Source organism: Gopherus flavomarginatus, chromosome 3 (assembly GCF_025201925.1).
Source record: "Gopherus flavomarginatus isolate rGopFla2 chromosome 3, rGopFla2.mat.asm, whole genome shotgun sequence".
NCBI classification, from domain to species: Eukaryota; Metazoa; Chordata; order Testudines; family Testudinidae; genus Gopherus; species Gopherus flavomarginatus.
Window position 1 is genome coordinate 218,872,686 of NC_066619.1, and position 24,220 is coordinate 218,896,905.

At 40.1% G+C, this 24,220-nt stretch overlaps 1 pseudogene; it reads left to right on the forward strand.

Moving 5' to 3' along the window:
- The first annotated feature begins 2,026 nt into the window (after positions 1-2,026).
- LOC127047386 (DNA (cytosine-5)-methyltransferase 3B-like) overlaps positions 2,027-24,220 on the forward strand; it is a 32,082-nt pseudogene continuing 9,888 nt past the window's right edge.

Genomic DNA, 24,220 nt, shown 5'->3' on the forward strand with positions numbered 1-24,220 from the left:
GCAAGCCAAAAAATCTCTGGTCTGGTTCTCCCCAAATGGATTGGCTATTTTTTTTCAAATCCCTTCCCAGGAAAAAAAAATCACTATTTGACTTTGATTAAGACACAATAATGCCATTTATTTTATTTATTCACTTATTTGCTAGAAAGGGATTTCCATTTTCTAGCTAGCACTAATAATAATACTTTCTCCTATCCTTTGTCATTTAAAGAATTTAATTTAATCAATTTAAATCCCAATCAGGCTAGTGCCAAGCTTGTGGATGATCCCATTGATTGGGAAGAAAGCTTTAGACTATAAATTCTTCAGGGCAGAGACAGCCTCTCAGATTGTGTTTATAATCTGGATGCAACAGAGTGCACCACATGACTTTTTTTTTTTAATCCAAAGAAGGGGAGAGAAGCAGTTGGGAGGAAAAACAGATTTTAGTTTGGAGTAGAGCTGAACAAAATGTTGTTACCAAAACAATGCACTTTCAGTTGACCCAAAGCTGTGCCCAAATTCATGTCAAGTTCACTGAATCATTTTCACTGAACTGAAAAAAAATCAAATGTTTCATTTATATTGGATTCAAATGAGTCATTTTGATGTTTCTGAACCATTTTGATTTTTCAGCCTGGAATCACAATATGGCCAGAAAAGGAGGTGCACTCCTTATAACTTTAGCTCAGTTATTAGAGCTCTTACATAGGATGTGGGAGACAATTTCTCTCTTCTGCCTAATGTGGAGAAGGGATTTGAACATGCATTTCTTGTATTACAAGACAGTACCCTAGCTGCTAAGCGAAAAGATACTGTGGTGTGGGCAAACCTCAATCTCTCCTGTTGAAGATGTTACACTTTTTGTAATAATTACCTAGTCACTGTATTAGGGAATTGAAATTGGGGCACTTGTCATTCATAGTGGCAATTCATAATCCATAATGATAATGAATAGTCATTGGGCTAAGGAAAGAGAGTGAGAATTACTCTAAAGCAGTGGTGAGAAACCTGTGGTGCGTGGGCACACAGCCTGTTGGGGTAATCTGACGGGCTGCAAGATAGTTTGTTTATGTTGACCTTCCGCAGGCATGGCCTCCCGCAGCTTCCAGTGGCATAGTCTTAGGCCATAGACCTAGGGACCCCAATACTGGGGCAGGGTGTGGAGATATAAAACTTCAGGGATCCAGTAGCTAGAGCAGTCTAGTGAGTGGCTGAGAGGGGGTGCTTGACTGGGTGCTGCAACAGAAATAAAAGAGAGTGTTGCAGAAACAAACCCAGATGAAAGGCTGAGACACAAGAAGAAGTAGATAGGGAAAAAAATTAATAGTAAAGCCAAAAATGTTTTTTTTCTAAAAAAGGATATAGAGTTGGGAGAGTCAGAAGGAACTTTACTGAGGCCCTCCTACCCTGGTTTCTATGCAATACTCATCATTATATATTCCAAAACAAGAACTGACCTAATACTGATTTCTTCTTCCATTGATACTTTCTCCAATACCATAAATTCATTTGAACCATGCCATACTGCATTTGGAGTCATGTGACAGGAACATCTCAGGCATCAAGATTTACTGGCATGAATGTTGGCAGAGTCAAATGCTTAAGTGCTGGGAGGAAAATTAGTATTTGCTTGTACAATCATCCAATTGGGAAAGTGAAATGACACCATATGAATTATTTGACCAATCCCAACTGACCAACACCTCTCAAAGAGAAATGATTACATATATCTAAAATTGCAGAGAACTCTTTGCAATCTATTCACAGAGTTAAAAATTGAGAGAGAATTAATCAAATGATTGAGTAATGCAAGGAATTCATTATCTGTCTATGGCTATTCCATGAGCAGAAAAAAAGATAAATTCTTTATTTTGAATTTTAATCTCATCTCTTAAAACCATCCCAATGATGCCTTCTTGCCGTATGAATAATTAGTAAATGTGTAGTCCTATTACTTAATCTGTCCACCTATTGCCTGACAAGCACACTGAGCTGAAGAAAGTGTGGAGGAAAAGTGAACTGATGTGATTGAGACAACTAGAAAATGAGTGAAGAATCAAACCGTGAAGAGAATATTAATCTTGGTACCATCTGCATGAAAGTGATATTTAAGGTGGAATGCAGAAATGAAGTGTTGAAAGGAGATGAGATAAATGAGGAAGAGGGCCAAGGACTAAACTCTGGAAGACAGATGGTATGCAAATATAAGGATACAGTTTAGGTTACAATATATCATAAAGATGTCACTCATAGTGGAAAGGATTAGAGGCAGAAGAGTATCAGTTACCAGTCACAAAGTGGAACAGTTGCATCGACAAGAAATGCAAACAGAAGATCAAAGTGCATTGACACTTTGTTGTAACCTGTGATAATATAATTTTATAAAGAGTTTTTTTGTTTTAATGTACAAATAAGATACGAAAACTTATGCTTTCTTCGTTGAATGTATCCTTACCACCACAACACCTCTTCCTCCCCTGCTTTCTGAAACTCTCACTGGAAATGTTGCCATTGACTTCAGATGGAGCAGAATCAAGCTTCACACATGCGTCCTTTTGGGTTTCTTTACAACCTCAAATCTCTGACTACATCTGTTTAAAGATTTCCAAGGGTCACAACCCTTTGAGGGAACCTAAGCTCAGTTCTGAGTGAATACAGCATGGTTTATGATTTCATGTCAAAGCAGGGGGCATATAAAATAAAGGGAAATCTTCTTTGTCTTTCTCACAATAAAACCAGAAGAGACTTGAAATTTTCAACAATGTTTCATCGGATATTTTGCATTCATTTGGGTTTCACTTGAAATTGAAATGAAATATGGGATTTGGCACGCAAAACATAATGGACTAAGACAAAGAAAAATGTCTACATGAAAACCTGTGAAGCAAAAGTGACTAATTTCACATGGTTATAGACCCTCCATCATTTAAATATGGGTTTCTCATTAATTTTGTTGACTCTTATCATAGTGTGTAAATAAAAATATGCACTTCTCCATTGGTGGTCTTGGGCTGTCATTTCTCCCTGTTAACTTCCCTTCCCTTATCTCTGCACACCCCACATTTGTAGCACAATAATCCATCTCACTCCAAAAAAGGCTACTCTCCTCCAAAGCAATGATGGTGTTCAATATCCACATCCTCTTTAATGCTTCTAAGCCCTGCAAATTCACAGTGTTAATCTCAAACCTATGTATCTTGCGCAGCAGAATATTACATTACCCGCTGAATTACTGGGCAAGTATTGAATGAATCTGAACTTTCCTGCTTATTTCTTGCTTTTGTTCTGTAGTTCTAAGCAAAGGTACTGTCCTACTTTTCCTTTAAAAAACAATATTGTCTGCAAACTTTTACATAGTCACACCCTAAACACTGAATTGTAGTTTGATAATTTTTCTTTTGTTTCTGCTCTAGTGCCTGGATTACATATTTCCTTAGCTTTCCTTCCTTTGTCATTTAAAGTACCCCATTAATTGTAGTTTTAGCAGTAGACAGTGGCATATAAATATATACTGTACTGTAACTGGTATTAGGATAACACATTCATGTCTGTTTGAACATGAATTACTGCTATTATATACTTACAGTGTTTCCTGAAAGCATAAAAAATTTTTAGCAGTCAGTAACTCTAGCTGTCACCAAGTATTCATTAGGAGCATCACTTATTTATTTGAAGGCTACAGTGTTCTATCTGTGACTGAAGCACCTGGATAAGCATATTTAACATAATTTGAGTATCAGTCAGCTATCCAAAGTTATGAACAATTGTTCTCATACATGAAAGATTGTTTTCCTCCTAGATCACTGCAGCTTTTTTGCTTTGTAATATACAAAATGGTACTTTAATAATGTCGCAGCCCTAAGTCTATTCTCAAACATGGCATATGTATGGCCAATTGTCGGTCAAAAGGTCACATTGGTACCGTGAGCAACACCGTACTGGAGTGTACAACATTATGGTGCCGTGTGCATTTTCCCGCTCTTTCTGCCTGGTCACCTAAGGATCAGGCTAATGCCTTGTGCAAAAATACCAGCGTGCCGTGTGTATAAGGACAGTGTGCCATGTGCAGATCCTGTTTATGTGGAGGGCTCCAACTCGGAACCTGGAAGGAGAAGGAGCTAGGGACCAATCAGATGCTGACACGAGTAAGAGAGCTTTCGAATAAAACCATGTCTCGCGCCAAGATCTGCAGGAGTATCTGCATGTTAGCTGGAAGACTTGGATCCTCCTTCCAGATAGAAGGGTCTCCTGCGGATTTAGCCGGCTCGGGTCGAGTGGGATTAATTCTCATCAATTCGTCATGCTCTCGGTGTCTGTACTGCTGGTCAGCTGCGCCTGGAGTGTGGTATTTGTATTCTAATTTCTGTAATATTCTGTTTGCTTAGCCTCTTCTTTTTTTCCCTCCCTTCTTTGGTACAGAACTGTACATATTGTTGTTACTGGTACCAAGTTATGCATATAGTGTATGAAAGTTAAATTGTTGTATTGATTGCTATATGGTTAATTGTTGTACTTCACAATATTTGGTTAATGTATATAGTTTACTCAGTTTGGTGCATCTGCTCTAATTTCTGATGAGCAGTTAATCACAGATCATTTGGTTTCCTGTTTTGGTTGTAAATAGATTGTTTCAAGTTGTGTAAATAATCTCATTCTAATAGTATTGTTAGTTAGTAAAAGCGCTCCTCCCCAGCCCAAGTTGCAACTCCTTCCCCATCAATAAACAGCCACGTGGTTTTGAACTTTCAATCTGCCACGTTTTGATTTTCCTCACTTGATCAAAAACTTACTCGAACTTGTATTGGTCTCGGACATGGCATCACGAACAGGATAAAGTGAGGAAAATTGTTCCTTGTCACCAGTATACTTTAATTGTCCGTGGCAAACCAAGGTCACTGACAAAACCCCCGATAAGGAGTTTAATCATTTTCAGTACCATGTCTTACTCGATCGGGGGCACTCTGAGGCAATTGGTTGGAATTGCATTATTGGGAGCCAGACTTATACTGCTAGTCTGTCTATCGGTGCTGCAGGCTGTGTTCCGACTTGTCATATGGGCTTTCGGCTAGCCCTTACAGAGGCCAGTTATCGGTTGACTTGTATCAAGTCAGGGGAAGCTGGTGCTGGGACTGATCCGGTGCATTTGTGGAGGGGTGCTCAAGGGATTTTAAAAGCGGCCAGGGGCACCTGTCCACCCACCATTAACCCCCCAAGATTCCCGAGCGGGAGCCCAGCGCATGAGCTAGTAATTCAGCTCATTCAGGAGTTAGAGGCAACTCTCAGTCTCGTTGAGGCTATACTGGCGCAATTGACACAACTCTGCACTATTATTGAACATATCGACTCGGAGCCACCTCCTCCCCGGATCCAGGCCATATTTTCCCTTAGTCACCTTCAATAACCCGGAGGCTTTTGGTCAGTGGGTATTATGTTCAAGTTCCATAGTTGAGAAAGATTCCACTCTAGCTAAGCTTAGTGCGTTTAACCCTTGAATTGTATCTGACGGGGGCATGGTCCCCTCTACCCACTATCCCTCTCACCGATCAGACAGCAACTCACTCCATACCACCCTCAACCAACTCCTTCAGACCTTTAAGGCCAATACCTCTTGTAGCCCCGAGGTGCCTTCTGTTACTTTCCCTGGCCCTCAGGGTCCTTTTTGACATACATGTATGAGGAATGGGGGCATTTGCCTGGACAAGCCCTCTATCAAATTCTCATGGTACACGGGCACCGTAAATCGGATTTGACCCGTTAGCACTGCAATAAAAGTTATATGCCCTTGCCAGCAGTGCCAAGCGACCTGTTATACGTCCCAACCCGTTATAACCCATGGAGCTTTACAATCCGTCCCAGCTGTTGTACCCAAACCTGGCCACTTTCCCAATAGCTATCATGTCGTATACCAGCCGATCAGACACCTGGCTGGTACATCATAACTGGCTTACCTGGAGGTCATAATTGGATCAGTGGGACATATGTCCCCGGGATTCTTTTATCTTCATATTTTAACTTGCTGAGATGTAAAGGACTAGCATAGTCACTGCCCTGATTTTTGACTTTTGCAGCATTTCTTTTATTGCTAAATTTATCCCACCATGGCACAAAGAGAGACGGTTTAGGTATATCATTTCTCAGATACCAACTTCTACTACGCTGCCTTATATCTGGACACACAACTGTTACCAGAAGGGGGCTCCTACTCCTGGATAGTGCATTTAGACTAGGGGCTTTAGGAGCCTCTCTCAGGGGCAAAGTCTCCGCCATTACCCGGGTAAAAAACTCCTTTGGAAAGATACTGTTGGAGGTAGAAAGTCAGACATTCCATACCTAAAGTGTTCTGGGTAAAATCATCAATAACCTTCCAGGTCTTAGTAAATGAGCTTATTAAGTCAGACCGTTCCACAGAATGGTCATGTCTCTTTGAAGATTGTAAAGGTCTAGTTTTATCTTTTTGTTTTTGGTAACAATGAAGTTTGTATAATCCCTCAAAGTGCCCTGATCATACAAAAGGGGGCACGTATAACAGGACTTGCCCTAGGGCATGTCCTATTTTCTGTTTTGTCATTTCAGTTTTGCTCACAACTGCATCATCCATATGCAAACCCTCTGGTGAACTGGGTCCTGACTTTCTCCGTCCTGGGGGCAATATCCCAACTGCTCTCATTTCTATATGCCTCCACCTCCCTGTCAGGGGGGTGAAGATTGTCTCTTTTGTTTTTCAGACACTCTACAAGTAAGCTGGCACCAGCAGACCCAACATTTTGGTAACAGATTTTGGCAACCATAAAGGGACTCTCCTAGCTCAGACATTGGACTCCAGATGGCTGCGGCGAACTAGGAGTGGCGCCACTGGGGTGCTTAACCCCTCTTCCTTACTTCGCTGCGGCCCCTGAGGTTTGTGCTTCGATGGGGTGAACCCTGATAGGCTTTTCTGCTCTGTTTATTTGGGCGTTAGGTGTGTGGGCAGAACTGAACCTCTCGTTCATAATTCCTCAGGGTGGAATCCATAGCGTGCGATGAAGCTCTAAGGTTGAATTGGGATTTTTCTGTCCCGTCTCCTGTAGCAGTCAGTTTAATAGAGGTAGAAAATTCTAGATTCTGAAGCCGCCCTCTCCACTGTTACTGTCAAGCTGAAGAAGAGTAGACCTCTGTTTTTGTCTTTCAGACGATCAGAGAAGGCTGATGCCAGCTGAAAAGCACTCAACGTATCATGCATTTACTGGCACTGCATTTAATTATAGGAATTATGTTTTGTGTTCTATGTTTGTCTGTGGTGTTTGTCTTGTTGCTAGCATGATGTGGGTGGGGGATGACTTTAAAAGACTGACCAGGACTGTTTATTTGTTACATCAGGACTTTTGTTAAGCCTTTAGAGAATCTTGATTCTCGCTTTAAAGGACAATGTTGCCTTCGCCTACGCCCTGAATGGAACAACATCTCTGCCATCACCCAGCAGTTATCATCAAACTACATTATCAAGCTGGGGACTTGGACAATGGGCACAATCCTTTAAGTACTGGTTAATTGCTGCAGCAGTTGTTGTTGTTGTTATTTTCTGTTTAAGTTTTGTGTGTACTAAAGCCTTGATGGTTAAAGCTGTATCTGCACTTCCTATTCAAGTTACGTACTCTGCCTTCCAGTCAGCTGACGATCAGTTGGACACCGAACCCCTTGTCTAAATTTCTTTTTGTCCCTTCCCTAGGCTAGTCCCCCTTCCTAGGTGTGAGCTGACCCTCTCGTGATGGACTGCCAATCGGCCACGGGGGCATGTCGCAGCCCTAAGATTATGCTCAAACATGGCGTCTGTATGGCCAATTGTCGGTCAAAAGGTCACATTGGTACCGTGTGCAACACCATAGTGCTAAGTGTGCAACCTTATAGTGCCATGTGCATTTTCCCGCTCTTTCTGCCTGGTCACCTAGGGGTCAGGCTAGTGCCTTGTGCAAAAATACCAGCGTGCCTTGTGCATAAGGACAGTGTGCTGTGTGCAGATCCTGTTTACGTGGAGGGCTCCAACTCAGAACCTGGAAGGCAAAGGAGCTAGGAACCAATCAGATGCTGACACGAGTAAGAGAGCTTTCGAATAAAACCATGTCTCGCACCAAGATCCACATGTTAGCTGGAAGACTTGGATCCTCCTTCCCCATCAATAAACGGCCACGTGGTTTTGAACTTTCAATCTGTCATGTTTTGATTTTCCTCACTCAATCAAAAACTTACTCAAACCTGTATTGGTCTTGGACAAATAAAACAATAATTTTAAAAAATCAGCAATGATTCATCGAAAAAGGTTGAACTTTAATGTTGTTGTGGGTTCCATTCAGTAAAGTTTGCAAAGTGATGAGTTAAGAAAAGACTTCTGGAAAATATGAATATTTTAAATGCACTGTGTACTCCAAGGCCACAGTGTACATTTATTTTAATCTATTATCATTTATTTATTATTTAAAGAGTGCTTAAAAATATGTGACAATTTATAGACAATGCCACACAACAGCTCTGCCCTGAAGAGATTACAATTCAAGGTCCTGATGATGCACACATTTGTGCATGTGTTTAACTGAAATCAGTGCACCTACTATATATATATATCAGTAAGTTAGCAATAAGCATTTGCAGGTTTGGGGCCTGGAGGCCTATTTCACAAGCACTTACTGTCAAGCATCATGCTAGCAGAACTACTGATGGTACTAAATACATTGCTTGCTAATAAATGTTTGTAAGATGGATCCTTAGGTGGGCTGTAGGACTCACGTGGGTCAGAGACGAGTTTCAAATGAAATTAGAGTTATATGAAAGAGTCAATGTGTGTAAATATAGGCTATTCAACTATTTTTGGAGCCATCACTGATATAGATTTATCTGAATTTTTCACATCACAATAGTCTCTATGAAAGTCTAAACCTCATTTTCAAAGAACGCATAAGGCACATCAAAACTACTGATTTGTCTGTTCAAGTAGCATCAACAGAACTGGAGCTGAGCAAAATTGCAAAAAGAATCTGTGAATATTCATAGTAATTTTTAAACAAATTCATTTTATGTTGGTGTCCTTTTTGGTTGTGTGTTTTTTGTATATTATAGTGAACAAGTCTAGTAGCACAATCACTCCCAGAAACAACAAAGACTGCAGAATATTTATGGTAAATGAATTTCACTCACCAGAATCCCTTGTTTGCCTTTCAACAGTCCAGTGCCATTAAGTAGTCATAGATGTGGCTTAACTGGTAAATTAAACTGGGCTTACAACAGCTTTGCATCACTAGTATAGTGCAAAGCGGTCAGAGCCTACTGGTGAATTTGACCACAAATTCATTCTGATCACAAACTCAATCATAAGTATGCACACTGGAAACTTGATTCTAAGAGGAGTCCTTGTGGCACCTTAGAGACTAACAAATTTATTTGAGCATAGGCTTTTGTGGGCTAGAACCCACTGATGAAGTGGGTTAGCCCACAAAAGCCTATGCCCAAATAAATTTGTTAGTCTCTAAGGTGCCACAAGGAGTCCTTGTTGTTTTTGCTGATACAGACTAACACGGCTACCACTCTGAAACTTGATTCTAAGAGTTATGCTCATCAAATCATGGAACTAATACATACAATACGACCTTTGTGTCTTCTCATGTAACTGTAATTTCAAATTTAGAATTCTAAATACTCACAAAAAAACTGCTCATGAACAAGCTACAGACAAAAAACATTTGCAGAAATTATTCTATGAATAATTTGGCATAACAAATGCCAGAAAATCTCATCTGTTCATATATGATTTCTGAAAAGGACATAAAATTAATCTAATAATTGACTTGTTCAAAATTATTCATCTAGCTCTAATCAAGTAATTTTTACATCTGCAAAAAGCAGCTGTTGTCAACAAAATTGTTAGTGGAAAGGAAATCAGTGCATCACAGGATATGGGGGAGTGAAGGTCAGATACATTCTCTGGCAAAATGAATATTCAGATGAGAACCTTCATTGAAATCTAGTGGCCAGCTGAATGTATCTGACAATCAGTTTCTCTTGTGTGACTCACAAAATTTACTCCTGCAGGTGCAGGCTCCCCTTCTCAGGAATACATGGAGGGAAGCATAGGCATCCAAATACAAATTGCTCTGGGAAGGAACTGTGGATAAAATCTTTAAAAGCAACAAAGTGACTTGAGAACCTAAGTCCAAAGGTTTAGTCACATTGACTTTGCCTACAGCATTTAGGCCTGGGTCTTCAAAGGGACTTAGGTACTGCAACACAGAGAATCATAATGCCTAACTTTCAGATGTCTAGAAAATCACAGTTGCAATACTGTTATCCAGAAAGCCTGAGTTGGGTGCATAGGCTGTCAATATGATGATTGTGGAGAGATAGGTGCTTAGACTGCCATTTACAAAAGGCAGGAGGCTAGATGGCTTTCAGCTTAAACTAGCCGGTGGGAGATGTCAGTGATAAGGGTGTGTCCTTAGCCCTCATCCACAAACTATGGGTAGGATAGGTGTTTGCCTGCTTATCTTGCCTGTGGGGCCCAATGTAGTAGGCATGCTAAGAGGCCACCTAGCTTTACGCAAAACAGCCATGGGGTAGAAGAGGCACTCCCTTACAACCTTTATCCTAGTGATTAGGATACTCACCTGGGATGTAGCAGACCTCTTATTTAAGTCCCACCTCTGCCTGAGGAGAAGGGATTTGAACAGGGATCAGCCACCTCTCAGATGAGTGCTCTAACCACTCAGCTATAGGATATTACGCTGTGGGTCTTCCTCAACCTCTCCTGGAGAAGTTGTTCCACTTTAACTACCTAATTGAATAATTAAGTTTAATTGGGCCAGAGCAAGCGTTAGAATGACTATAGTTCACAGAATACCCTAAACACTAGGCTAAAGGTTGTAAGGCGATCTTTCTCTACACTCCAGTCCCTCTTTGGTTGTTTTCTGCTGAACTAGGCAGACTCTGAGTGCACCTGATAGATTAGACCCCATAGGCAAGACAGTTATCTGGGTGCTTATCTTCCCTGGGTTAATGGATTGCAGTTAGTTTGGGGCAAGGGATGGTTTTCTGGATGTCTGGAAAGTGAGGCAACACTGCACATGCTTGGATGCAGAAACATAGGTACCTAGGGAACTTTTGCTGCAAAAACATACTCACTGAGTGGGTTTAGGTGCCGATGGGGTTAAGCAGCAGCTGAGCAGGGATTCTGTGAATTGCAATGAGACTTAAAACTGGGATTTATGTGCCTAAATCTGGAGTTAGGTGCCTGAGTGCCTTTTGTGGAGCTATAAACACTCTTAAAAGTTTTACCCTGTATTTTTCTGTGCTATTGGTCTTAGTATATAATTGGTGATTAAATAATAATCAGCAGAATCATAACAATGAAGCTAATATTATAATAGATGTGCAGGAGGGGAAAAGAGATTAAGAAGGGAGAGGGAACTGTCATAAGGATGAATCTGTTAAAGGATAACTCAAGTAAGCGGAGAAGAAAACTAATACCAACCAAGCTCTACATCATAGATTTCACTCTAACCAAAGAGCTTCCGGGTGCAACTCAGGCAATTGGAAAGACTCAGCCTAAAGGCACTGGGATTCTTGGTGACACATAATCAAAGGTATGGGCAGGTGCAGCTTTAGAAGCCCCTTCAGGCTCTAAGGTTCCTATGAGGCCTGTTAGAATTTTTGCAGCAGCAGTGTACGTATAACCTATGAGGAGCCATTACAAATTTATGTTGCAGGTAGGAAATAGATGTTAACTTTCTCCTATAGTTCCATTTTTAGTGCTCTTATACGTATGTGTAAACAAATGTTTTTATGCTACCTGTGTCAAGGAATGGAGTTGAATGAGTGAGAGTCAGACTGAGGTAATGTTGGAGAATTTTCAGAATTTATTCATCTTGCTTCTAATTAGAGATAAATGAAGCATTCCTTTTTAGTGCAATTCTGGATATTGTTAATATATTTTATTCTGGATTTGTTCATCAAACTCTTGTGAAGTGTCAGCATTTCAATCTAATCCAAACAAATTTTCACAAATTCTTATAGACAGTAGAAATATATAACAATAGGATAAAGCTGAAACATATCTCCCAGAATTGATGTGTGACCCCCTCCACAGTAGAGAAATACTAGTACATTTTGGGATTTTGTGAAATATCTTCTGTAGTTTGCTGGTGCAAAATGTCTTTTGCATTTTATAAAATGTTTTCCTTTCATTTACATCCAAGTGTTTTATTGAAAAATAATTGAAAAGAGCAAAAAGGGTTTGGGGACTAAGTGGAAGACAGTTCTATGTGAACCAAAGGAACATAACTTAAAAAGTGCAAAAGCTAGCAGGAGCATTATAAAAATACATATCCCAAAAAACAGCTTTAATTCTTTAAAAAATATATATTAGAGCATGTATAAAACCATTATGTAAAATACATTTTAGAGTACAGTGACAGCAGCAATATTATAAAAATACACAAAGGAGTATGGCCAAAGTCATTGTAAATGCTACATAAAAATGCTAATCAGAACATATGCAAATCAATAATAATGACATAACATTACATTCTGACCTTGCACAAAGTCAGCATCAACATTAAAGAAATACATATCATTACAGAAATACATATCAGAGTATGCTCAGTCATGTCCTGGTCATTAACTTTTGTCCTTTAAGCCTCTAACTACTCTTTGTATTCTCTTACTATAAGATAGATATTAAATTTCTACAAACCAAGAACTGGTCTCCATAACTGGTGTGTAAAGCACCATGTTATCCTTTGGTGCAAAATAAAGAACATACATACATATAACACCTGGCACAAAAAGTAATACCAATATGTCAAGTATATAAGAAAACTTTGATTTACCATACTTGTATTTAGCCTCTAATAAAACAACAGAAAAAATGTAAATGACAAGCAGAAGTTTATTACAACACCCAGCATTATGGTGTATATTTTCCAATTAGTATTTGAAGGACTAGGACTAATATGCCAGTGTTGATGGGATGGCATGGGCATGTATGGTTAAGTAGGCTGACCACAAATTTGATCATGTTTAACTGTTTTCAAAGATAAGTGTATTTGCTATATTTTGGTGTCATTTCTACAACTACAAAAAGATGTGTATTACACTTAGTCTGCAGGTAGTTTAATGCCTGAATTACTTAATGCCATCCAATGTTTAAGCAGGAGTCTAAGTTAACTTTAGCTTGTTATAATAGGAACAAAGCAGTTATGAATCACATAGTTCAAAGATTTGGATTAGAAGGAGGTCTGGATTTGTTATGCTGGCAAATGAGCTTATAACAGTGCGGCTGGTGGGAACAGTTGGGACACTGTATTGCTACTGGGTAGCATGTAGGTGCCTAGTGATTTTGGCAGCAAGTCAACAACTCTGAAGAGTAGAAATCTATACAACAGAGCAGTAGCAAGAGGAAAGTGTGATAGGTTCCCCCCGGGGCACCACCTGGAACTAGGGTATCACTTTGTCCCCCAATCCACCAGACTGGGCTCCCTTTACACTGTAATGCTGTGATCAGCCTGCCAAGCCCTCTGCCAGGGTCCAGCTTGCACTTTTACCAGCACGCATACAGGTAGAGACACACCCAGCAACAGTTATTTATAGACACCATAATCAGCTCTGCTTGGGGAGGCTTCAGCTAAGGAACTTCCCAGCTACTCAGGCACATACCCACCTCTCGAGTGTAAACCCAAAATTATACAGTCTTGCACTGCACAGGGAACTGTACAGCATAAGCTCATGAAATTCGCCCCCTCCCTCAATGTGGAGAGGAAATATACAACAACTTTCTGCTCTGAGTTATGATTTCCACATACACTGCTTTAAGACAAAGTAAAAACAAGTTTATTAAATACAAAAGATAGATTTTAAGTGATTGTAAGGGATAGTAGAGAAATCAAAGTAGATAACCTAGCAAATAAAACACACAAATTAAGTTCAACATACTAAAGAGATTGGATATGAATAGCAGATCCTCACTCTAAGTGATGATACCAGCAGGCTGCAGATTCTTAAGGGTCAAGCTGCCACTAACTTGCAGCTTAAAATCTCCAGGTGTTTCATTCACAGGTTAAAAATCTTTTTAACCTGGGTCCAGCACTTCCCCCAGATCAGTCCCTCTGTTCCTTAGGTGTTTCCAAGAGTGTCTTTGGGCGGGGAATCAGTGAAGAAACACGATAATATCACTCCTCTGCCTTATATATCTTTTGCATATGGCGGGAACCCTTTGTTTCAAAGCTTGGTTCCCATGCCAGTAGTGGAAAAACACTGGTATCTCAAGATGGAGTCCCGCACTAGTGGCCTGGTCACATGTCCTAAAAGCATTCCAGTGGTCATAACTCAGAGGCTGTCTGTAGCATCGTCAGGAAGGTTTCCCGGTTGGAGATAAACTTTTTCTAAGGCCTATTGTTTTCTCCTAATGGCTCATTAACCTGAATGGGCCCTTCCCAGACAGTCATCTAGACTGAGAGGGTTTTGCCTAGTGGGCGTTCCCCAGGTATAAACACATTTGTAATATAGATATATAGTAGGCCTATCAATTAACTGCTGTTAACGGGTGCAATTTAACTCACAGCACAATTTTTTTAACCCACATTAATCGCAGACACTCTGGGCGGGAGGGCAGTATGAGATGCTCCAAAGAATCTGTCTGGTCATGAGCAGTAACACAAGCCTCCACCAGAGGGCAGGAAGAGATGAGGCTACAGAAAGTAAAGTTGTTCTTATCCCCGTGTTTTTAAAGTAAAAACAGGATGGCCAGGGGCACACTGGAGCTGCTCCCCTCCCCGCCTTGCAGGGCTCACCTGAGCCACCCTCCCCACGAATCCTGGGGCTGGAGCTAACCCCCCTGCCCCATGCTGCCTGCATCTGGGTCTGAGCCCTGTGCTGCCCCCCCACAAGCTCTGAACTGCCCGCGGTAGGCCCTATTGTTCCCGGCCAGCCCCTCACTCCCAGAATTAACCCCCTTGCATCATTCCGCATTGCCTCTAGCCAGCTGCTTGCTCCAGGGGTAACCCATAGAGAACATGACGTAGTGAGCTCTTCCTCCCTGAACTAGCCTCTCCTCCCCTGCAGTATAACAAGTCTCTGAGGTAAAATCCACACTCCCTTGCAAACAAGAGCTCACTCAGCTTAAGGGAACCTACCTACCCCAGTAAAAGGAAGTGAGCCTCACGAGCCCAGTACCAGAAACCAATCTTCCAAAAGCAGCAGCAAGACACCTTCCCCCTCCACAAGTTATTATTTACTTCCCTCCTTCCCCTATCCTTCCCCAATACTGAATGCTTGTTTGTCTGCGCAATTGGCTGAACAAGAAATAGGACTGAGTGGACTTGTAGGCTCTAAAGTTTTACGTTGTTTTATTGTTAAATGCAGTTACTCTTTTTTACATCATTCTACATTTGTGGCTTAACAATGAAACCCTTTTTGATCTTAAACACAAAAAAGAAGCTTACAAGAAGTGGAAGATTGGACAAATGACCAGGGAGGAGTATAAAAATATTGCTCAGATATGCAGGAGTGAAATCAGGAAGGCCAAATCACATTTGGAGTTGCGGCTAGCAAGAGATGTTAAGAGTAACAAGAAGGGTTTCTTCAGTATGTAAGCAACAAGAAGAAAGTCAAGGAAAGTGTCAGCCTCTTACTGACTGAGGGAGACAACCTAGTGACAGAGAATGTTGAAAAAGCTAATGTACTCATTGCTTTTTTTGCTTCTGTCTTCATGAACAAAGTCAGCTCCCAGGCTACTGCACTGGGCAGCACAGCATGGGGAGGAGGTGACCAGCCCTCTGTGGAGAAAGTAGTGGTGCAGGACTATTTTGAAAAGCTGGACAAGCACAAGTCCATGGGGCTGGATGCGCTGCATCTGAGGGTGCTAAAGGAGTTGGCAGATGTGATTGCAGAGCCATTGGCCATTATCTTTGAAAACTCATGGCTATTGGGGGAGGTTCCGAATGACTGGGAAAAGGCTAATGTAGTGCCTGTCTTTAAAAAGGGAAGAAGGAGGATCCGGGGGACTACAGACCAGTTAGCCTACTTCAGTCCCTGGCAAAATCCTGGAGCAGGTCCTCAAGGAATCCATTTTGAAGTATTTGGAGGAGAGGAAGGTGATCAGGAACAGTCAACATGGATTCACCAAGGACAAGTCATGCCCGACCAACTCAATTGCCTTCTATGATGCGATAACTGGCTCTGTGGAAATGAGGAAAGTGGTGGGTGTGACATATCTTGACTTTAGCAAAGCTTTTGAAATGGTCTCCCACAGTGTTCTTGCCAGCAAGTTAAAAAAGTATGGATTGGATGAAAAGACTATAAGGTGGATAGAAAGCTGGCTAGATTGTCCAGCTCAACAGGTAGAGATCAACTGCTTGATGTCTAGATGGCAGCCAGTATCAAGTGGAATATCCCGGGGTCAGTCCTGGGGCCAGTTTTGTTCAACATCTTTATTAATGACCTGGAAGATGGCATGGACTGCACCCTCAGCAAGTTTGCAGATGACACTAAACTTTGAGGAGTGGTAGTTATGCTGGAGGTAGAGATAGGATACAGAGGGACCTAGACAAATTAGAGGATTTGGCCAAAAGAAATCTGATGAGGTTCAACAAGGACAAGTGCAGAGTCCTGCACTTAGGACAGAAGAATCCCATGCACTGAATGGCTAGGCAGCAGTTCTGCAGAAAAGGACCTAGGGGTTACAGTGGAGAAGAAGCTGGATATGAGTCAACAGAGTGACCTCAGGTGGTCATCTAGTCCAACACACTGCTCAAAGCAGGACCTAATCCCCAACTAAATGATCCCAGCCAGGTCTTTGTCAAGCCTGACCTTAAAAACCTCTAAGGAAGGAGATTCTACCACCTGCCTAGGTAACCCATTCCAATGCTTCACCACCCTTCTAGTGAAAAAGTGTTTCCTAATATCCAACCTAAATCTCCCCGCTGCAACTTGAGACCATTACTCCTTGTTCTATCATTTGATACTACTGAGAACAGTCTAGATCCACCCTCTTTGGAACCCTCTTTTAGATAGTTGAAAGCAGCTATCAAATCCCCCCGCATTCTTCTCTTCAACAGACTAAATAATTCCAATTCCCTCAGTCTCTTCTCATAAGTCATGTGCTCCAGCCCTCTAACCATTTTTGTTGCCCTCTGCTGGACTCTTTCCAATTTTTCCGCATCCTTCTTGTGGTGTGGGGCCCAAAACTGGACACAGTACTCCAGATGAGGCCTCACCAATGCCAAATAGAGGGGAATGATCATGTCCTTCGATCTGCTGGCAGTGCTGCTACGCATGCAGTCCAAAATGCCATTAGCTTTCTTAGCAATAAGGGTATACTGTTGACTCATATTAGTGTTGGCTAATCAAAGCAAATTTACGCATTCCCTGCTCAATAGCAAGGTATCTTAGAAATGCCACAATAGTTTAGAGGCTATTCTAGAAACTTCAGTTGGAGGAGATAAGTCTCTTATTCCATTTCAGCCAAGTAACAGCACCAGCACAGTTCAGGGTGTTAGTTTAATTGACACTAGTTTGGGAAAGTAAAAAGTCTCAACAACCGGCATGATTTCTTATCAAATCTAAAAAAGTCATGTAATACTTTTTCAAAATATTTCGTATTCAGCTAAGTAGGTAGCAGCAGCTTTATATGCCTGCTAGCATGTTTTCATTCAGACTTGTTTGCAGAAATAAACAGTAGCACCAACTCATGAGGCTTGTTATAAAACCTGAAACTCAGATATTGCTTTTTTTTCCTATTTGCTTTTCAATCAATTAGCAATAGAAGCACATTTTGCTTCTGCTAATGCTTTCCAGTCAGACATGGCTGTAGAAGGAAAAATACTGGGATGACTTGTTTTAAATCTCCAGATGTGAAAACACCAAAGACTAGAAAAGCTGTTCTAGAGATAACATGATCTAAAGAGCTTGCTGCAGATGCTCTTGGGCCCACCAAATTGTTGCCTAAATAATCTACACCCTGGCAGAAAAGAAGGATAAAGAAACAACATATAGTGGCAAGTTGGAGATAAGAACGGGGAAAAGTAAGATAAGGGACTTACTAGTCTCTCTGTTCAACAGCACCTACAAATCAGAAAATGTCCAACTGCTTGTGCCACACTGTAATATTTTGTATAGCTTGAAGAGAACCTGCATTTTATAGCACTTCTATGGCTGGTCACTCAACTTGACAGGCATATCCCAAAGTAGACTTTTTCAATAGGAAAGAAATGGGAATGGTATAAAAATCTATTTACCAGGAGAATGATTAATTTTGAATGAAAAAAAAACAAACCCAAAACCCTCTGCCCTTAGTGCTGTCTGATAAATCATAGATCAAAATCTTTCCCATAAAATATTGAAGAAAGCCTTAGGTTCCTCAGGCACACACTGGCACTTCAATGATTTGCACATACTAAAGACCATTTCAATCCAAAATAAATTCAAAATGCTGTGCTGAGGTCTGATTTCAACTGCTCAGGATAATTCCAGTCTTGGTGTTTCTAAAATAAATTTCCTTGAAAGAGCTGGTGTTTCATTAAGAACTAATTTAAATGTGCAAGCCACAGGAATGTTTAGTTTAATAGATGCCTTTTTCCCATGTCCTCTTTTCATTGACTGTAATACCGTAAATAGTCTAATAACTAATGTGCAAGGTCAGTATGTCATACTGCTGATCTCTTCAGTATGCAAATCCTCTTTAACCTTCTATTGTGCTTTTAGCTACCTTGTTTTCTGGAATGAAACATTTGGATACTTCTTTCCAATTGCAAAATTATGTCCCCTATGAAGATAACTGGAGGCCAATTCAAAGCTGACATGCTTCATCTTTCCTAATGAAAAAAAAAGTGCAGACATATGCACATAGAACATATCAAGCAAATAATGAATTGCTGTCAGGATTTGCTTACCAATGATGAGAGCTGTAACTAATGTTGTGACAAATTTGCTTGGAGATTCAATAGGTCTTACTGTTCCTCCAAAGAGGAAGTCAATACCTGTTTGTTTCATATAGGTGAAGTTTTCAAAACATATTTTTGTCCTTTTTTCTCACAGTGATATTTCTCATTGGCGTCATGATGGTGTATAACATCTCTTTATTAGTTCACAAGACACAAATGACTGTAAAGGCAAAACCACTTTAAAATATTATGTTAAAAGGAGGCGTTTAAGTAATCTCAAACTTTGTTAACTTTGTTTCTCAAAAGATATTGTAGGCCATTCGGAACCTAACATTTCTCTACAGTAGTATTTTACATTGCTAAATTAATCTCTTAGAAGATACATCAGTATGGACTAATGGGAATTATATTTGGAAATCCCACAAAATACAACTACAAACACTAAAATGCCTCATTAATAATCAAATGGTTATTGCTTTGTGTCACTACAGGAAAAAGTTAAGATAGTTTTGGGGTCTTAACTGCAGTTCTTACCTTAGAGTGTTTGGATTTCTTTTAAATTTAACCTGGATTCTGAATTTCCTGAGTTTATAATGCTGGGTTTGGGGAAAATTGTAACATCCCTGTAATGTATTTTAACCTAAACTACTGATACATACTTTCAACCTTAACTCCATGTGAACATAGTTCTTGTCCAAGCTTGTATTTGGAGCCATGTTTTCTCCTGGTAAAAATTGGTGCAGCTCCAGCCTCATTTGTACATTTGTAATTAAGCCATGACAAAAAGTGACTGAGTTGGTTTTTGTATCTTGGCCCATAAATTTTCATGAGAATTTTGCGAGGCTGAGTTATCTGAAACAGGACTGGCTATAGATCCATCTCAAACAGCCAAGACATTAAAGGGTCTGAACTGGCAAACAACAATAGTATCCTGGAAATATCTGTGCGGTCCTAGCTTCATCTGAAACCACCTGAAACATGGGAGTGATGCTAACTAGTTCAAAGTGGTGCAGGTTGCCCCACAGAGATCTCTCTCCCTCTGAATGGCTATTTTCTTTCTACTGCTGTTGTGCTCTGTGAAAAGCAATGTTATTTGGATCATGGTCATTCCAAATGCATTCAAACACCCTGTTAATTAGTCTTTCTATCTACTGGTTTACGTGTCTCTCTATCAGGAAAGAACCTGTTCTCATTTTGAATCTGTGTTTCGCCTGCATAGCCAGAATGTAATACTGTTTTTTCTCTGATGTGGCCATTACTCTTCAGTGCATCAAACCACTTTTATGTGAGTCTAAGACCTTTCTTGTCAGTTTCCTTGTTTTTTTCATCAGGCAGATCAATGGAATTGCCAGGCTAAATCAACATACACCTTGTGGAATTATCAAATGACCTCCGGATGTCACAGAGAGTCCTTATTAGTATTCCCTTTGTCAGTGCCAGATACAAGTTGGCTGATATCTTCTGGAGTATGGAAGGGCAGCACAGACAGATTCTGAATGGTTGCACACTGCTCAGATTTAAGACTTTTTTTCTCTTGTCTAATTCTGAAAATGTCCATAACTATTGCTTGCACATAACTGTGCCAAATATGTTTGTGAGTGCAGTATTTCTAGAGTATTTCAGGATGAAATGTACAGTTTTTTGCATGAAAACAGCTTTTCTACTATAAAAATGCTTGTGAATATCTAACTTTGTTTTTTTGCTATTTTGTATGTGCAATATTTTTTTCATTGTACTCAACACTGGCAATTGTGTGCAGTATGCAACAAACAAGGGGGAAAGACCTTGTCATAGTTCCACTGCTTGTAATTTCCAGCACTGTATTAAAGTTTTGGTTTTTTTTCATATTTCTGGAAAGGTTATTTATTACTAAAGCTGACATGAGCAGTACAGCCAGACTTTATATCTCAGATGAGAATAGGTGTCCTGATTCTTCATGCAGAACCTGGTTCCAGATTATCTCTCTTTGCCGCACCATTTGTAGATCCTTATACATGCAAAAATGAACATGGTCAGGCATGAAAGAAATAATCACATTATTTATTAAAAATCATGTTTACTATAGTAGTTTCTAAGAATCAACCATGAATGGGGCCAAAATGTGCTAGCTAGGATATAAACACAGTATACTGTACAGTCACCCTCCCTCCCACCATCCTCAAAGTGCTTGTAATCTAAATAGACAAAACCAACACAGTAGAGAGAAAAAGGGATAGCACACAAGCAGAGTAAGCCATTTCATGGCAACAAATGTCATGACTGTGCCACAATTTATTTTTGTAAGTTTAGTTAGGAGGGAATAAACTAAATCGAAAGGGAAGGGTAGGGGGGTTGTAGCAGTCAGAAGGGGAGAAGAGGGTAAGAGGGACAGGCATGGAGGGTGAAGCTGTGGTGAAGAGACATGGGGGAAAGGGAGGGTGGGGGAGAGTTGGAGCAAACAGCCAATTAGGATAGGGCTGAGAAAGTCCGGTCCAAGCATTGTAAGAAGTTCTGTGAATGTCCAGAAGTCCCTGCTTTGGCTGTTTGTGCCTCTACCAGTCTCTGTCTGATTACTCTCTGCAGTTTTTTCCCCAAGGCAACATGGTGGGAATTGGTCAGGGAGGCACCACTTGGATCCTAGTTTCCCCATAGAGGGGGGAGTCTCCCCTGCACAGCCTAGGTATGTGGGAGGAGTGTGTGTTTGAGGGGGAAGGTACTGGAGCCCCAACTGAGTTCCATCTTATTCCCTTCCACCAATTCAGTAGGCCCTGCTTCTGCAACTGCTCCTATGTAGTTCATATACTGGATTTTTTACTCCTAGTTATTTTCTAACTATGCAAAAGTTTGTCACAATCTGGCCCATTCTATGGCAGTGACAGTGATATGTGTGGGTTTACGACTTTCCCCACTAACGTCACTGTGCATGTGTCAAGAAACTATGTTAATATTTATTAGTAGAGCTATTTTGTTCAATTTCTTAAATGTGACATGAATTCAAAGTGTTCCTTAGTATGAAAACTAGAGGATAAATATTGCAAAACCTCAAGAAATTTAAGAGCATTTAAGGTCAGATTCTAGTACCATATTTTCTGTCTCTATCTCTCGCTCTCTCTCTCTGTTAGGTATTTAGATGTCCCCCATTACTGTAATAACTGAGCAACTCCCAGTCTTTAAATTATTTATCCTCACAAAATCCTTGTGCTAGTATCCCCATTTTACAGAAAGAACTGAGGCACAGAGACACTAAGTGACTTTGCCCAAGCAATGGTGACAGACTCTGTCTCTAAGTGATCACCAAACACACCAGGCATACTTGTATACTTGAAAAAAAACCACAACTCCAAATAGATGCCCATATTTCTTGAAATAAATGCTCAGCATCAACTGCAGTGTGATATTGTGATCCTACCCTGAAATGTCATAGTAAACTGTAGTCATTTATTTCATTGACTTATTCCATAAAAAACCCTTACATAAAAAAAAATGTTTTGATTGCATGGTTAAGCATTCAAAAGTCATAAAATTCTCATGTAATTTTAATTCTGCTTGCTTGAGTGTCTCTCCTATGAAAGAGGACCAGATACATCTCCCTGCACCTTAAGAAATCATTTACACCAATGCAAGATGTATGTAAAATGCCACTGTAATACATAGTAGAATTTTACACAGCTCTTTCAGTCACTTTGTACTGGCATAAATGACTAAATAAAGCTCAGAGCATCAGAGAATCAGACTAGTGATTATTACATGAATGCATGCTCCTGCCCAAATAATAAAATTCAGTCATACACATTTTGACCCTCATAGATATATATTTATAGCATCCCATTCTGTGTATGCCAGAGTCCATGAAAGTCATTTTTATGGAAGATGAACAAAGAATGAGCAAGGGTAGTTGTCTCATATACAATGAATCTCTCAAGGTTATAGAAAAATTGTCTGCTATTACACCAAAAAACTGCTTTAGAAATTGTTTAGAGATCTTAAGCATTGTTATTACTAACATTTGTGTCCCTCTGCCTCTACAACCAGGTTACTATTAGTCCAACAATACAGGCCTCAGGGCAAGATAAACATTATCACAAATACAATGGTAGAAAAATCTGAAACTGGGATAAAATATCTTTTTGTAGACACTGAGATTAAAACATAACTGTATAGCTATTAAAATACAAATTGTCAACATCACATGTCAAAACATAAAGTAAATATCCTTAAATCAGTGTCAAGCAGTAGTTTTCTTTCTTTGCCTATCTGTACATTTAGATTATTACTGTTGGAAATATTTTTTCATGACTTTGTGTGTATATGGTAAAATCAACATTTACAAATGAAAAGCCTAATTATTATTTGTGCCTCTAGAAAGCCCATTTCCAGCAATATGAAAATCACTCTTCTGTTCCTGAAGGGTTGCAAGATATAGGGCCTTAGATCTATTAATGGTGCAGGACTCAGCACTGCCAGATTAGACTTCAAGCTGTGTAGTTTTGGGAGGAAATTCCACATTGGAGTGGAACAAATGAAATATATTTGTGGCAGATTGTTTTAAAAACAATGAAAGCTGGTTGACGATTCAGAGATGGATTGATGAACAGGGTATGGAAGTGAAAGCTGGCATCCTCCTGGTTTCTAGTGTGTAGCGAGGGAAGGGACTAAATTCTCTGACTTCAATGGAGCTGTCCCACTTTAAACTAGCAGATAATTTTGCTCAATGTTTTTTGGAAGGGTTCACATATTACTGGGCAATGGGGAGCTGAATGTGCTGAATCCACAACGATTAACACAAATTTTAAGAGGACATGAATTCTTACGCTTCTTAAATACTGTGAGTAAATGAAAAATGATACTGAATGCTTATCAGCATGCAATCTGCTGAGCTCTAAACTTTGTCCAACAATAATACATTTGTAGCTTCTAACCAGGATTGTTTCTGAGACACAAACATACTCACTGTGTGTCTTTTATTTGATCCCTACACTGGCTCTTTCATATTTGACTGTTCAGCATTTTATCTGTAGTTGTGCCCACTCATAGTACTGTAACTGCTGGATTGGAATGAAATTGTAAGATGCTCCAGTTCAGAGCCATGCTAATGTTCATGATAGATTTAATATTGTAAGCTGCCTCAATAGTACTGGGCTCTATTTTTGTTCAGAGTCTTCAGTTGGGAATTATTTTAAAATAAAGATTTCTTTTGGCTGGAGTAAAAAGTACAGTTTGTCTTAATTATCCCTGATGTTTCAAACCTCATACCAGGAACTTACTCCAGGGACAAAAACAAACAACCAGTCTCCTCCCGAAACCAAGTGAGAAATGAATAAATAGAACTCTGGTTGCTATAATGGCATAGTGCGGTTTCTGTT